The sequence below is a fragment of the Belonocnema kinseyi genome, chromosome 7 (genome assembly GCF_010883055.1).
Source record: "Belonocnema kinseyi isolate 2016_QV_RU_SX_M_011 chromosome 7, B_treatae_v1, whole genome shotgun sequence".
In the NCBI taxonomy this organism is placed as follows: Eukaryota; Metazoa; Arthropoda; class Insecta; order Hymenoptera; family Cynipidae; genus Belonocnema; species Belonocnema kinseyi.
Window position 1 is genome coordinate 136,012,132 of NC_046663.1, and position 15,257 is coordinate 136,027,388.

The window sequence follows — 15,257 nt, forward strand, 5'->3', positions numbered from 1 at the left end:
ATTTATATAATTTATATTTTATACTTGAAATAACGTAACCTCAAATCGCCAGCATCGAAATCTGGAAATATTAAAATCCCAATCTCTTCATTTTATTTCAAAGCAGATAGAGATATAAATAGAACCACCCAAGTGTTCCGACCGGCAATCGTGCACCTTCGAGTTTTCAAATTCAGCAGAGGAGAAATGGGTTGCACGCGCAACCCACTTATTTTCGTCGTCCCCTACTATATTCATACGGACATAGACCTGGGGTAGTATTGGACCACGTCTCATTTCAGATCTGGGATCACTGCGAGCTGTTAGGAAAAAATACCAAAATTATCATTTGTGTAAGAAATTGACTCTTTGATATTTAGGGTAAAGAATCGATTCACTTGAGAATCAAATACAAAAGAATCGGGTAGGAAAAATCGATTTTTTGAAGAATCGAATCGGAATCGAACATCTCTACACGAGCCCCAGTGCAAGGACTTGTACAATACAACGGCCACGATGGTTACAGTCAGTGTCTTCATCCTGGAGAATATGTTCGAAACGCATCTAAACCACGTTCTAGTGGATGTGTTAAATATCCCCTGCAAAATGCCATTCCGAAGCATGATAAAAAAGCAACCCCACAAAATTCAGTCCTAGGCGCAAAGTCGCGATCACATTTAATTGTTTTAAACAAATTTGATTTGATTTTCGGTTGTGTACCAGGCAGTATGCACATCTGTAATGGGGTAGCCAAACATATCCCATCAAGTAGGCAGATTAACTCGGCCTTTCTCAGAAAAAGCATTTTAAAAAGCTAGAGAGTGGGAAAACTGGACATTATATTATAGCATACCGATTCTTCTTTATATACTGCCACACGATTTTTTGATGAATTGGGCTATTTTTGTAGAAGCTTTATATATTGCGTCACAAGAACGGATTGAAAGTCGTGAATTTGATGGGGCTGATCAATTACTACACAATTTTGTAGCTGGCACCGAAAAACTGTTTTCAAAATTAGCTATGACGTTTAACGTCAATTTACTTTTGCACTTATCCAAAAGTGTATACGATTGGGGACCATTGTGGACACGCATTTTCTTTCGAATCAGGAAACGGAAGATTATTGAGAGGGATTCATTCTGCTATGGGAATTCACCATCAAATATGTCGTCCAATAAGACTGCAGTACAATATGACAATGTTAAAAAAAAAGTGAAACTCTTTCCTTCGATGTGAGGCAATTCTGTAGTACTGTTGGTACTAAGATGGTTCGAAAATGTCTTTAACTTCCTGAAACCCGATACTTTTGTTCACCTTCAATGATAAGTAGGTTATGGATAGAAAATTTAAACCTCACGCCCGAAAGTGCAGTTTCATATGCAAAAATAGTAAAATGTGCTTGTCTCTTTTCGTCTTCAGGAAAACTTAATAAGCGCTCAGATGATACTTATGCTATGTCAAGCGACAATTCATACGCGAAATTAACTTATTTCATTGTCGACAGATATACTCAAATTGAGTACAGTATTGTTCAAAAAATGCGATTAGTAAATGCTTTCGGGGATGAGTATAAAATGTTGAAAAGAATTGAACAAGTGATTGACGAAGAATCTGCGGTACTAACAAAAACAATTTCCAAAATATGTGTTCACATAACAGTCAACGAACATGATTATGTGTGTGCCATGCCCAATTTATATTCGCATTGAAAACATAAATGTATATTACTTCTAGATATTAAGAGTTGAGCAGAGAAGAGAAAATATTGCATGATACTGTATTAATTACGATTAGAAAAACTAATGTTAGAGAAAACAGTTTTGTATATACGATAAAACTTTCGGAAATACTTGCGCGCAACATTTTTTTCTTTAAATCAACAATAAAACACTTCTTTCTTTGGAGGATTGAAAAAATGTGTATTCTAAAATTCGATTCATTTACTTTAGGCCTTTCAGAATATTGCATTCTTTACATATCATCATCATATGTTACGGTAACAAGCTTTCGGCGAACACTAAAAATTCACAATTCTAGGGATAATTTTTACATATTGAAAAACAAATTATCAGATTTTCAACTTTATTGATCTCTTAACGATGACTGGAAATGATATTAAGGCTATGCAGCACAAATTATAACCTCAAAATACAAATGCTTCATTTGAATATATAAATACTAGAATACGAATATTTTTCAAATACCCAGCGGTACAGTTTTATTTACCAACACAGTACCGTTTATTATTTAATAGTGTATTATGCACCTAGGGGAAGAAGAGGGACTTTTTCGACGAGTGTCATGGTTTCAGCCTAAATTAGATTTCGAATAAAGGAAGCATTATTTACGGTAATTTTGAGAGTAATTGATGATAACTTACCATAAAGATGGTAATCTACTATAAATTACCCAAAATTAAATTTTAAACACTTATAAATTTCTGGAAATTTATCACATTTTTTGGTTATTCATAGTAATATTACACGTAGTTTATTGTAAATTAAGATAAATTACCCAAAAATCAAATAAAAAATTTGCATACATTTCCAGAAATTTTTCGTTTCGTATATATTATAACTTTCTATAAATTGCCACAGAATTGTATTATTTGCAACTAAAGTTTTCTTACAGTTTTTACGGTGAATGGGCTGATTATCGTAAAATGCGAGCTAATAGATGTATAATTTTCATTATTCACTTCTGACGTCAATTCACAATCCCTAGGGAGTGAAAATTAGAGTTTTAATCCCGCTTCATGAGCGTCGAAAAGGGGTTATATCATGCTTGTGTCATAAAAAAACAACTATTTAATGTCTGTATGTATCGTGTAAAATAAAGTAATTTAACCAGGCTCCAAAAAATGGTTCCACTTCGCTCTAGTAAATAAATTATACAAATATGCGCCAGAAAAATTGTGCGACATGAAAAAAAATATAATAAAATAAATCTAAGGTTATAAACGAACATATTATTGAGTACATATTCTACCGTTCAACCAATCTGAAAATGAATCGAACCTTTATTTAAACTTCATTTAGGTTTACGTTGTTTTGAAAGTTTGGTTATCGCTTCTGTAAGAGACGAATGCTTTAATTCTCATTAAATTAAAATGATCAATAGCTGACTTTATTTCTTGAAAAATTCTTTATAACAATTTAGCTGAATTTTATTTTTTAAATTTGATGTAGAACTTAGACTTTTTATCATTTTTATGGATAAAATTTGTCCTAAAATATGTTTACTTTAGTAAAAATCAACAAAAGAAAGATGTGAAGAATCTTTCAAGGAGTAACATGAAAACTTTCACATTAACATTTAAAGTATACTTTTACAAGTAATAGATATTTTGGCTGGATAAAAAATCATTAGTGATGTCGAAACAATATAAAATAGGAATAAAATATTTACAAAGACTCAATGTTAATTAAAATTTTTAAAAGAAATACTCGAAAAAAACGTATGCATCCGGAAAGAAACGGAAAATCTGTGGTGACACAGTGTCCCTAAGTATCCTTTCACACGTAATTAGGATTAAATGTGAATTTGAACTTTTTTCTCCATCAAAAGTAAAACAAAAATGCCGAGCAATTTTCTGTTTAAGCAAATTTTCAATACCTCTGCAAAAATAATTTCTACTGATAATCAGTATACAAGTCCGTTACAAAATAAAATGTTTATCGAAGTAAATAATAACATTTGACCGTAATCGTAAGCGATTATTTGAAAAACGCCGCAGCAGCATTTATAAAAAAATTGAAAATATATTTTGTTATACATATTTATTATGGCCCTTTATTTATATTATTTTATTTCTTCCAAACATTAAAAAAAAATCTTATTAGGATACTGCTAGGATCCCGCTTCGGATCCGGTCCCAAATCTCGACGACGATTTCGAAGTCGTTTACGGCTACGTATCCGTCGTAGGATCTGATTATCAGTGGCGTAGCTAGGGGGAGGCGAAGGGGGCCGCTGCCCCGGGCGCAAACGCATGGGGCAGCAAAGCGATCTTTGAAATGAATGCAGATTTGAGAATTATGGGCGGCAAATTATTTTTGGTCCGGACAGAAAATTTCATAGCTACGCCACTGCTGATTATGGTTCTGGCGTCGGATCTGATGTTTGTATCTTATTAGGACCCGACGTCGGAGCTTAATAGCATACGACGTCGTACATATTTTCCAGCTCAATTTAATGGTGTTCAAAAGTTTTTGGAAGATTCGAAAATACATTAATTTAACCTATTTGTATACGCTCATGGATCATAAAAAAATATTTTATAGATTTAAGAGGTTTAATACTTTTGGTTCAATTTTACTATGCCTTTCAGACAGTTGCGCAATTTTTTTAAACGTGCATTTATGTTTCATACAAGATTTTTCTTCATATTAAAAAAATGCCATCTTAGAAAAAAATACATATCTTAATCTCATAGTTGAATATACAGATGACTCTAAACTTATTTGGCTTCGTTTCTATCACAGATGCTGCAGATCTGATAGTGTATGCTTTTGACCGTATTCGAAAGCGCCATTTATTGTAACTACAGTATATACTATCAAATCGAAAGTACCTTTGTTTCGCGGAAATAATTTTCTCTAGAAATTAAAAAGATACTTTGTTAATTCAAAAGTATGTTTAACACTTTAAATACAACATTTTCTTGAAATAAATGTGCATTTATTTTCCTAAACTTGATATGCTTGATATTTATATAATCGTCAATCTTTTAATCTAAAGTGCTGTCTTTTTGATTCAAAAACTTGAATTATTTCACTTAACGCAAAATTTATTGGACTATTAACATAAACTATTGCATTAATAATGCGGAATTCAAAAGCTCTGGTACTTTTGATTCAAGAGTACTTTTTTCTCAGGGTGGCGTCCCGTGAGTCCGGAATGCGTTGCGTTTTGCAGATTGCGTTAAATCACTAACTAGTGTCAGCTAGTTCTAGAGAGTGTGTAGTTTGTGTACCGACCTTAGTCATTTTTTGATGGCCTCGTTCCGAGGTCCGCGTGTTGATGTCCCTGTTTTGAATGAAGTCTATATTTGGAGTAAAAAATTCGTTACTTTCAATCATTTTTTTTTAAAACGATATCTCTTTCTATGATCTTTAAGGTTATAAGTTTTTCATTTCGTAAGTATATGCGTGTATTTCTGAAAGACAGTAACGTATACAAATTTAAAACGTATAATTTTCCTAAATCTTCGAACACTTTCACATCAACAAATTTGTCTTTTTGTACAATATTTTTATAAATAAATGTCGCTTTGAATCATAAGGCAGTCACTACGTAAACCTTTTTAAGAAAATCTTTCAGATTAAAATGTCTAGCAGACATTTCCATGCACAATATTGTGCACAGGCATGTAAAATAACTGTTCCCGTCAAATTTCGCGGAATTTTTGTGAATCCAATTATACTTTTTATTGTTAAAAAATAACATAAGACAAGTTCACTCAAAAGGTTAGGTGAGACTTGGAACAAACGTAAACAAAACGCACTGAACACGCGGGCCATGGAATAACGCACAGTGGGGAAAAAATGACTTTTGGTTCAAAATAACGTACAGACCACAAATACTTACAGATTTGGACAAATAAATTTTGAAAAAGAAGCTGATAAGATTTCTAAGAGAGTTGTCTAGCCTCATTTTTAAAGCAGGTATTCAATTTTTTTTTAATTAAATAAATATGACGAAAGAAATGGCAATTTTTTCTATTTGACGTCCCCGGTGCTCGTCAATAACGGGAAAATTGTTTAAATCGCCTAAGTTGCATAGAGTAACATTAGTTAAAGATGTTCCCATATTATGAAATAAAATAAAATTTTGTAAAGAAATTATTTGTTGAAAAAATGTTTTTTACGATTTTCCGTAATTATACGTTTTTTCAAGATATATTGCAAGAAATTTAAATGGAAACAATATTAGAGGAGAGTACCCAAATATGAAATACCAACTCTGTTTAACGTGATTGTCGGAATTATTTAAAAGTAATATAGGTAATTTTAAAGGAAACTTAGTTCGTCATAAGGGACTCAAATAAAAAATTGTATTAAAATTTTTTTTCATGCTGAAAATACGTAAATGTAAAAAAGTGCTTTTTCCAAACTCGTCAAACTATTCTTATAATATGAGGTACCCCAGGAAATAGCTAATAAAATTCAAAATATAGTATTATCTTTAATTAAAACCTTCATTCTATGTTTTCGAAGTATACATTTACTGCTATTTAAATATATTTAGTTATTGCAGTAGTCACAAACACTTTTGTAACCAATTTCCCCCGCGCAGCCAGTGTTATAAAAACCACAGGTATCTCATATTATGAGAACCACATCGTGCAACTATGCACTTTCTATGCCTGACATGTACAATGAAAAACTTCTAGGCAAACTCTTAGCTAACTTTACTGTTAAATACATATTTAATTAATTATAAATAGGGTTTAAAGAATTCCCTTCCACGAACTCGACCACCATCGATTTCACAACAAGTTCGCCTATAATCTTTAGAAGCCCAATGAAAAATGGACTAAACCATGAAATTACTCTTTCTTCAAGAGCTACAAGTTAGTGATAGAACCAACAGAGTGGGTCTCTTAGTTTAGCTGATACCTCGCTTTCTCATATTACGAGAATATCTCATATTCGAGTACTCTCCTCTATATTAAAAAAAAATTTTTAAAGAATATAATTGTTATATTATAAACAAGTTTAATAAAAAAATTCAGTAATCAGGCGTTTTATGACAGAAAAATGCGTTTTTTTCCGATGTCAGTTTTTTTAATTACGAACTTTATGATCATTTTAGAAAAATTAATAATTTTTTGATTAACCTTCTGATATTTTTAAACAAATGTTAATTAAATTAGCTTATAATATATGTTTGAATGCACAATTAATTTAGCGCGTCCTATGTTTAGAAATTTCGAAAGTTCAAAAAGTTTAGAAAGTTCGTGAAAATATAAAGAGTTCGGGTAAAGTCAATAAAAGTTAAAAATGCCTTAAGATACATTTATTATGAAGACATCTATAAGTACACTGATAAAGGGGTAAATATTCAAAGTTGGACTTGTAAAAAAAATTAAAGATTCACAGAGCTACAATAAAGTTCGTTCGGTTCGTTTCGCAAATCTGAGCGAACTGAATCTTTTTCAGGGGTTGCGGGTACAAGCGTTTGAAGATTGCAACACCGTTAGTGAGGATTGAAATTTGAGACACTGAAATTAGAAAAATGGCAACGCTGCTACATAATGGTCAAGAGACAGATGAGAATTTTAAGATAATTCTAAACCTAAAAAGTTGCACTAAAGCTATATTGAAGGCGGTTACCTCGGAGGGTTCACTCAAACCATTTAGGCCTTCGTGCAAACTTTTCCTTCCTGAATCTTTATTAACTAGATACCAAAGGGACATTTTATGGTTTTGGGAAAAACTTACTTTAAATTTTGAAACCTGGTTGAAGTCTAAACTTGAACGACGGCAGTATTTCAGTTATACATAAAATAGAAATGTAATTTTTTAAATATTACGGAAATTTCTACAACGTCAGAACAATATAAACAATTATAATCTCAAGAGAATTTTTTTTTCATATAATGTTTACATTCAAATTTCTTGAAATATAACTTAAAAAGACATATGATCATGGAAAATAGTGAAAAACCCTTTTTAACCAAATAATTTGTTTGAAAAAAATGCTTCTTCATTGTATAATATTGGAACATCTTTAACTAATGTTACTCTATGCAACTTAGGCGATTTCAACCATTTTCCTGTTATTGACGAGAACCAGGAACGTCAAATAGAAAAAATGGCAATTTTTTCGTCATATTTGTTTATTTATAAAAAAATTGAAACCATAATTCAAAATGCTGGCTCGACAACTCTCATAGAAATCTTATCAGCTTTTTTTTCTAAATTTATTTATCCAAATCGGTCAGTATTTGTGGGCTGTACGTTATTTTGAACCAAAAGTAACTTTTTCCCACTGTGTGTTATTCCATGGTCCGCGTGTTCAGTTTACATTGGAGCACCCCGCCGTCAAACCGGGACACGCTCAAAATGCCTTGGTTTCAGTTGGCTTCTTGTTTATTGTCGTTCTTACTTCTTTCAAGTCGGATCTAAAATATTTTTAAAGCATATTTTGATAGGAAATTGCATTCCACATATTTATGTTTCTTGAAAAGAGTTTCTAACTTTTTTAGTTTTCGAGATAATCACGAAATTGTTATTTTTTGACAAAATTAAAAATCGTTATATTTTTGCGTTCCGCTCGCTCTAACTCCTTCAATAATAGGACTAGAAGAGGCGAAGATCTTGCCTGTTTACACCACAATCAAAACAAAGTACGATTTGTTCCCATTTGCCTTATATGCGAAATAAAATACAGGAGCACAAAGAAGTTTGAGAATAGCCTTTCTTCCATTCTTTCTATTGCTCATTTCTTGGCAAGAGCGGAACTCTTGACGAGCGGAACGCAAAAATATAATTTTGTCAAAAAGTAACAATTTCGCGAGTATCTCGAAAACTAAAAAAGTTAGAAACTCTCTTTAAAAAACAAAAATATATGGAATGACATTTACTATTAACATATGCTTCAAAAAATTGAAAATCCGACTTGAAAAAATCAAGAAAGAGAATAATCAAGAGGCCAACTGAAACCAAGGCATTTCGAGCGTGTCCCGATTTGATCGCGGGAGGCTCCTTTGTTCCAAGTATCATCTAACCTTTTTGGTGAAACCGTATTATGTTATTTTTTAACAATAAAAAAATTATATTTGGATTCGCCAAAGTGCCGCGAAATTTGACAGGAACAGTTATTTTACACATCTGGCGGATGCTCATAAACTGAGATCGAAGATTCGGGAGAAAGTTATTAAAGAGGAAAAACTAAGTTGAATTAAAAGGTGGTGAAAAATTGTGAATGAAATAAAAAGGCTGGAATTTTAAAGTAACAAAAGAACTTAATTAAGAAGAAATGGTGGTACGAATTACAGGGGATCGTTCGAGTCAGCGCGAGGTTCCCTGTGACCAGCTGCGCTCCTCGATTGAGGTGATACTGTCTGGCTGTCCTGTTGATCCTTCGTAGCTCTTTTAAAACGCTGAGCAAACCCGTGCGCATTCCAGCGGTAAGGAGGACGAATCGAGCCCTGTCATTGGTCACCCGCTCCTACCACCCATTGGAATACGGTGAGAATTTGCTGCCCTCGGTTGGCGAGAATTCTGTTACCTAAGACGGTTGAAGTTTACGCGGAATCGAAATGCAGTTATAAGTTTGAGATCGCAACTCTCCAATTTCTGAGAATAAGTCGGTGAACTTAAATCTCGAAAAACGGAAAGCTGGAATCCCAAACCACGCTTGAGGATTAAAACGATTAAACGATTAAAACGATGGTCCCGCATTACTTGCGCCTAAACCCCCTGATGCACAAGGTAATAAGCGATGGCGGATGGTCATCAATTATAGTGCCCTAAAGGAGCGAAATGTTCAAGACGCTTATCTTTAACCGAATATTGCGGATTGATGGAGCTCAATACTTTTCTGTTCTAGTCTTGGTAATGGGATTTCATCAAATCCCAATGGACCCACAGTCCAGGGCCAAAACTGCTTTTTCTACTCCTTATGGCCATTAGAGTACAATAGAATACCATTCGGGCGTAAGAATGCATCCGCCACGTTTCAGCGGATGATGGATCAAGTGTTGACAGGTCTCCAGGGTATCGAGCTCTTCTTTCATATGGACGACATAGTCCTTTATGCCTCGTCCTTAGCTGAACATTCTCGAGAGTTAAGGGTCCTATTAGAGCGATTAAAATCGGCAGGATTAGCCTTGCAACCAGAAAAATGTCATTTTCTTCGACATGAAATTGCCTATTTAGGACATATAACTCCTGATGGTGTCAAGCAAAATCTTAAAAATGTAGAAGCTGTCCAAAGGTTCCCGCCACCTAAAACAAAGAAAAATATATAACAGTTTTTAGGTTTAATAGGATATTATCAAAAGTTTATACCTGACTTTGCGAAATAAGCAAAACCATTAACTGCTGTGTTAAAGGATAATGTTCCTTTTAGTTATGGCCCTGCTCAACAAGAGGCTTTCGAAGTTCTTCGTGACAAGACTTTTCAGAGCCTATTTTACAATATCCTGATTTTTCAAGGCCGACTGCACTCACAGCAGATGCTTCTAATTATGCGGTAGGCGGAGTTCTTAGTCAAGATCCCATAGGACAAGACTTGCCTATAGCATATGAATCTCGCTCTCTCCGTGAAACCGAATTGAATTTCTCAACTACTGAAAAGGAGCTTTGACAATAGTTTTCAACGTCAAACATTTCCGACCATATTTGTATGGTCGTCGATTCACATTGGTGACAGATCATCGTCTTTTAGCCTGGCTTCATGGTCTAAAGGACCCAGTCTGCCGGTTGGCTCGATGGCGAATATTATTGAGCGAGTATGTTTATTTGATTTTATACAAGCCTGTTACAAGGACTACCAATGCCGACGCGTTATCTCGGAACCCTTGCACCAATGTTATCAGTATTTTGTCTACTGAGTTGGAGTTGGGTGGTGCGTCCAGGGTAGTGCACGGCCATAGGCGGTTTGCTATGTCTTCGGCTCGGGAAGGTGAAGCGGTTGGTCCTGAAGGGCTAAGGAGAAATGTGTTTTTCAACAAAGGGATAACACAGGCTGAAGCGAAGAAAATCTGTACGTGGTGTTTACAGATTGTTCGGATGATGAAACAAGTGATGAATTTGACAGATCCTCGAATCTGAGTACAACTCCCACGGATCAAGCGAGTGGGGATCTCAGATTCACAATTCAGGTACAATGCCTGGATTAGGCGAGCAGGCAGTCCTGAAATCGGGTACGACTGCTGCGTTAGGCGAGCTGGAAATCCCAAAGAAGGGTACGATGTCTGGGTTAGGCGAAAGGACAATCCCTGAGGTGTTTGATGCCTGTGTTGAAAACCAATGTGAGAGTCTGGATCATTCACGTCAAGGTACCACAGTTAAAGCAGCGTCTGAGGGCATTGGGTATAACAGCACCAGCACGATTTTGGCAATTACAGATATTTTGTAATCAATATTAAGAACAAGCTTAGTATGGGAAATGGTCATATAGTTTATTTCATTTCACCATATGGAATTCTAGAATCAGAAACAAGTAAAGAGTTATCAGAGAATAACTTAGTTCACATTCAAAGTTTAAAAAATAAAAACCTCAAGGTAGGAGAGGTAGTCGTTTCCAAAGCGGGAAATAATTAAAGTGAAATATATTGGTCATCAATAGAAAAATATGATCATCACGGACACGCTTAAAGAACCGTTCGATGACATTCAAATAGATATTGTAGGACCTCTTCTCACAGCTCCACGAGGTCACAACCATATTTTAACAATTCAGTCCAATTTTTCGAAATGTGCTGATGCATTTTCATTAGCAAAAACTGATACTATTACGATTGCGTATGCAATTGCGGAACAATTTATTTCTTGGTATGGTTGCCCGAAAGTAATTCATACCGATCAAGGCAAAAACTTTACTAGCAAAGTTATACGAACCTTTTGTAAAATATTCAACATTGAGAAGATTCAATCCACAGCTTATCATCAGCAATCATTGGGGTCTTTGGAAAGAAGTCATCAGACCCTTGTAGAATACCCGAGACAGTTTGGTAATGCACAAAATGGGGATGAGTGACTCCGTTATGCGATTTTCTCATATAATACTCAGGTACACGAGGCAACAGGTTTTACACCATATTCCTTAGTATTTGGTAGGGAGGCCAATATTCCAACAAGTCCTTCTATAGATCCATCCGAGATTACGTATGAAAAGTATCTCTAAGATTTATTTCATAAATTAGATGATTCGCAAAGGTTGGCTCACGAATGAATAGAAATAGCTAAAAGAAAATCAAAATTTTACTATGATCGCATAGCGAATCTTCAAAATTTCTATGTAGGAAGAAAGGTAGCTCTAAAAGTAGAAAACACACCTTGAGCGTGCGACGGTTGAATCTCGCGCTTCGCGCTCGGACAAGGTTAAATTGTTTATCCTATTTAATACTATAAATATCCGTACATAGAATTTTCAAATTCAGACAAAAAGAGGTCTCAACAATTTTCAAAATGCGCTCACTTCTTCAATTTTTATCCAAAATAACTGGTTAAGGAACTCGTCCTTTCTTTTAGGATCTAAAAAAAGTTTCGAGAGTTATCGTGTTTACGGGCGGACAGACAGATGCCATCGTAAAAACCTGATTTGCGAATTCAGGGGGTCTCGAAACGTGGAGATCCGTTGAAAAAAGTGGTGTCAAATTTCAGACAATTCTAATACTTCTTTAATCATAAATAATGAGAATGAAAAAATGATTGGAGAGGCCGATGCTCAGATTAGGGATGAAAAAACTAATAGGGTCAAAGTCGTTAATTTAGATAAGCTACAATTAGTTTCTCATCCTCTACAGGACTAAAAAGAGTAAAAGTGCGAAATAAAATCTGAAAAAAATTTTAAAAAGGGAATTAAAGACAGTTTGATAGTTAGGGATAAGCCATAACGACAAAAATACCTAATGTAAATAATTGTTGAAACCTTTCTCTTAATATGTTTTAAAAAAAATAAGATAATCTTTAGAACTAGAACAAATAAATGGAAAAATTTTAATAATAAATATTTTTAAAAATCCTTGTATAAATAGAAATAAATCAAACAGCTTTTGGATTAATAACAAGAAATAGGGCACTTCTGTGTATCTTTTCGATCAAGCAAAATTTTTATGTTAAAATAAGTCAAATGATTAAAAAAAAAATATTATTTGCTAATATCAGAAATATTATAAAAATGTAGAAGAATTGAAATTGCTCACCTAAATTCATATGCGCAAACCAGAACACGGGTTGACAATCTGAAAATAAAAAGAAAAGGGTCTTAAAAAGCACAAAGAAACAATTCTTATTGAATATTATTCTAAAATTTTAGCACATAGACAAATTATACGTATCTGAAATATTTTGTGGATGGTGAACTAAATTCGGTCTTCATTTAAAATTTTAAGGGAGCCGGGAAAATTTATAAAATGAAAATCGGCAAGTTTCAATTTCGCGCCATTCTCTCTCTAGCCAGAAGACCAATATAATACCATGTGTAAAGGAAGTACTAACATAAGTTAAATAATTAATTTAAAAAAGGTTGGAAATAACTTATTTTCTTTTATTTAATACAAAAATAATAATAACCAACACAAAATAAATGTATAATAAACACATAAATAAAAAGAATGAAATATTTAGTCTCAGAATATCATTTGAAGCATTCCACAAACCTTAAAAATTTTTTTTCTTAATAAACAATTTAAACTTTCATAATTTGCATGTGCAAAGAAACATTTTAAGGGTTTTGAAAATTTCCTATAGATATAATATTAAGACGCAAAACATTTGATTAAAGACAAAGGATAAAATTTCAAGTAGTGGTCAGCTAAGTAAAAAAAAAGGAAAAGTTAAATTTCAAAAATGGAATTAAATAAAATATACCCCGAATGATGTTGTTTGAATGATTTGATTCATTGGATATTAAAAAATCCTTCCAGATCAGATAAAGGTAAAATCAAAGTAAGTTTTTATTGTTACTTTTGACAGGATGGAGAATTTCAGAAAGATATATATAATAAAATTTTTAAGAAATTAGTAATAGAATTGAAATAGTTTTATGATAAAAGGAAAAGATAAGACAAATTTTTTTATATTTTTTTATAGAAACTAGCAAAATTATTAGAAAGAAAAGCAACAGATGCCACACTAGCCGGGAAGCTTTTTATGGGTGTAAATATGCAGTTAGTCCATAAGTGCAGATGCCAACAATGTGCTCATTCCCGTAAGCCCACTGACGATGTAGAAATTTGGGGAGACGAGGAAATCCACAAATTGATTTTGACGGCGTTAAATAAACAAGAGATGTGAGGGCTGCGGGAAGCAAGTACTCCTGACGAAAGACCCTAGTGAGTGTTTAGAATGCCGAGAGGTTACGATCTGCAGTTTGTGAGAAGGGATACATGAACTGGTTCCACTCACTGAGGGTTTCCATATTCTTGCGCCTCTCCTTTATGGGAAAAATAAAATACTAAGGTACCAAAAAATAGCTTCTTAGGACAGTGCTCTGCTAACCTCATATCTGGAATTTATCTATACCGACGGAGCTGTCCTTCTGAACTCAACTTTCAAAAGTAGGAAGTGTTTTAAAAGCCCGGCCGCAAGATGGGAGTAGTAGTTACATGCATAGCAGTGTTCAACACCTTATTTATTTATTTTTTATTGTCTTTTATTTAACTAAGAATCCAAAGATAAAAATTCCAAAAGGGAAAATCAGCCCCTGCAACGACGTATGTCAGCGTTAGTTCACTAGTACGGTCAAGTAAAGCGAGGATTGCAAATGGCGCTGGGTGTCTTTCTAGCCTGTTCTTACATGGCAAGCATAGGCAAAATTAGTTAGAAATTAACTTAATTGATATTATTCGTAACGAAAATTTGTATTATGCATCAAATAATTCAAATTTCATATCTTTTTTAAATATGAGGGTAATTTTTATTTTTAAACATCGTTAAAATCTTTTTTTCCAGCTAAGGGAAATATGAAAGGTTTCAATCGTAACACGAAGGAAATGAATTTAAATTATTTTTCAACTCAAGAAATAAAACAAAAATATATATTTCATTAACAAAATTACTGTAATGAAATATAAAATTTAATTATAAGTCAAAATTAAATAACAGATATTCTAATTTTATATTGGGGTAAGGAAATGATTTAATGAGCAAGAAAAATTCAATAAGAGCAATGCCATATGCTGGTACAAATAAGCAATTTATTAACGGCAGTGACCCTAAAACAATAAAAAAATTATTCATTTGAATAAACTTCGTATTTACACTTCTTAAAACTCTAAGCAGTTTAAACCTCAGCAAATCGGCTAAGTTTTTTTAATAACATTTCACCTATTAGCTTTCATTTTGTTTTCTTTAGCGAACTGTCTCATTTTAAACGATAAATAGTTCTTGATGGCGTACACAATAACGTCACAGCTGGGTTCAGCTCAGGGATATTTACATGCTTTATTTGAAATGAAGTCGTCAATGATAGGATCGAAACAGGTATCATAACGGACATACTGTTTCAGTAAAATTATAAATTAATTAAAATAATAGTTTAATTTAAAGAAGAAAATCAAGAAGGTATGTTTTTGATTAATTTTTTTATATTTCCTCG

At 33.3% G+C, this 15,257-nt stretch overlaps 1 long non-coding RNA gene across 1 annotated transcript in view; it reads right to left on the reverse strand.

Annotated features, from left to right (window-relative positions):
* Positions 1-7,765: 7,765 nt before the first annotated feature.
* The window catches only part of LOC117176837, a 9,472-nt gene continuing 1,980 nt past the window's right edge, over positions 7,766-15,257 (reverse strand). Inside the window, exons 2-3 of the long non-coding RNA XR_004467625.1 lie at positions 12,862-12,900; positions 7,766-9,937 (exon numbers count right to left, since the gene is read on the reverse strand). This is a non-coding gene — a long non-coding RNA (uncharacterized LOC117176837). The remainder of the gene's footprint in view (positions 9,938-12,861; positions 12,901-15,257) is intronic.